Genomic DNA, 2,211 nt, shown 5'->3' with positions numbered 1-2,211 from the left:
TCCACAGTGTCACTAACGGTTCTAGCTCTCTCTTCATCTTTAAACTTCACGTATTCCATGGAAGATAATTGGGCAAAGGACTGTAGCACGAGGTGACAGATGGAGTTGGGAGATCCATCTATCATGGATTTTATTACATACACCGGGCCCTTCATGTGTGTCTTTGAGGCTCTTCAGAAATATAAAATGGAAATCTGCTTTTGAATGCCAACCATCTTTATAGCATTCCACAGAGAGAGGGAGAGACCCTGCAGAGATCCGGTGAGTGGAACAGGCTTTACAGCTTTTGTTCAGCCAAGGCCTTGTCCCAGAGATGTTCCTATGATCCCTGCCCCCTGCAGCATTGCCCCACCCAAGTCCCAGGACTCTGTAACATAACGTAGGTGATGCTTTGGCTGTAGCTGGCGTACTCAAGCTAGCTCTGGGTTTATTTGACTACCAGCTTGGGTAGCTCCAACCCTCCACTCTTTAGAAATGGCTGGTGCTCCCATCTGCTGTGCCACAGGGGCCTAGCAGCAACCCAGGAGACATGTCTGTCTGCTCGCTGTGGTACCTAAGAGCACAGCATAGTATTTGGCACACAAAACAAGTCATTGTTGCGTAAGGACATGCGCCAATGAACAGGAATGATGTCACATCTCCCGTTGATGTTTTACCAGCTGCCTTCTTCACCTTACACTCTAGCTGGCCAGACTTCCATGGGGTGTTCACATGGAGTAACAGGGCCTATTGGGCTGCCCGCACAAGTTTCCTGTCTCTCTAGTCTTGATCTCCATTTTCACAGAAGGTACCAATTCTGTCATTCCCCCCCCCCCCAGGGCTTTGAATTCTTGATTTGTAATTTCTGTCAAAATTGTAATAATTAAAAAATTGAAACCAAGGGTTTTGTAACATGTAAGCATATTAACTTGCTAATGACAGCATGGGCCAGACATACTCACGAGTTGTTCTGTCAGCTAAACCTTTCATGCTTAAATAATTGGTATTAATAATTAATAGGGTTTTTTATATTTAGCACCAACAAGTACTTTCACTGGTTATATATAAACATACAGCATGCTAATTATAATAAGCCAGTGCGCCATTAAGCACTATATGCCAGGCTGTGCTTCCTTCTCAGGGCAAACGCATGGGGTAGATTTTGTTGTAGTCACCCCTACCAACGAACCAGCAAACAGAGGCACAAAGGTAAGTTGCTTGCCAGACACATGTTTAAGTGGCCATCTTAGCTTGAGTTTCAGCTGTGAAACCTTGTGTGCAGTCAGCTAAGACAATAAACATACATGGTGGCTCCTCATTCTGAGATCTCCACCTGTGTCCCTCCCCATCTCCCAAAGCTTACCTATTAACAACATTAATGGTCGTTTAGATTTCTGCTATAGCCACTGTGTGTCAGACAATGAGGTAAACATTTGATTTTGCCAAATTCAATGAAAAGACACCCCATCTCTCAGCTCCTATAATTACCTCTGAAGACACACCATGATTGGCTCTCCTTCTGCAAAAGAAAATGGCAGCCTGGCAAAGTAAAATCATTTCCCCTAAAGTCTCAAAGTGGGTAAACCAAGACTCCTGTCTGAGTCTTTAAAGCTGCTCCCTTACTCCCATTGGGGAGCTTTCTGAGCCACAGCATGGCCTTCACTGCTAGCCCTGCTGCTCACATGGGAACTCGCACTATGCTCCTTTGTTTATCTGCATCTTGATCTTTTCTCATTTAGATCATTTACCTAGTCTGTAAACTACTATGAGGAGTTGTCTCCTCCTCATCCTCCTCTTCCTTCCTCTTCCTCCTCCTCTTCTTCCTCTTCTTCTTCCTCCTCTTCCTCCTCCTCCTTTTTATACAGTACAGAGTACACCTACCTATGGTGACTTCACAGAGTCCCTTGGCCTGGCCACTTGTCACAGGGTGCACCTTTGCTAGGGCATCTCAGCTCTATGTCCTGCATTATTAGTTTTTCTCCCTTGGTTCAGCATCTGCCTTCACTGTTCTTGAGAAACAGTCCCTCCCCCCTTTTTTTGCCTGCACAGTTCCACACAGTGGGGCCAAGCTGGGGGTCTCCAAGGAGTTTACCTAGCATTCTTCTCTCCACACCAAAACCCAGCATGCACAAGCTCGTTTCTCTTTTCCAAGGAGGAAATCTCCCTGGTTCCACATGTGTAGAACAAAAGAGAGAAAGTCACCTGGTGCCTACTAATGATGAAAGGGACAAC

The 2,211-nt window shown here is 45.6% G+C and overlaps 1 long non-coding RNA gene across 1 annotated transcript in view; it reads right to left on the bottom strand.

Moving 5' to 3' along the window:
* The window catches only part of LOC311608594, a 6,763-nt gene extending 5,040 nt beyond the window's left edge, over positions 1–1,723 (bottom strand). The window contains exon 1 of the long non-coding RNA XR_014783033.1: positions 1,343–1,723. This is a non-coding gene — a long non-coding RNA (uncharacterized lncRNA). The remainder of the gene's footprint in view (positions 1–1,342) is intronic.
* Between the last annotated feature and the right edge of the window lie 488 nt (positions 1,724–2,211).

The sequence above is a fragment of the Acomys minous genome, assembly GCF_964271855.1.
Source record: "Acomys minous genome assembly, chromosome: 11".
Classification (NCBI taxonomy): domain Eukaryota; kingdom Metazoa; phylum Chordata; class Mammalia; order Rodentia; family Muridae; genus Acomys; species Acomys minous.
Note: the sequence above shows the minus strand (reverse complement) of the source record. Positions and strands in the feature narration are given on the sequence as shown.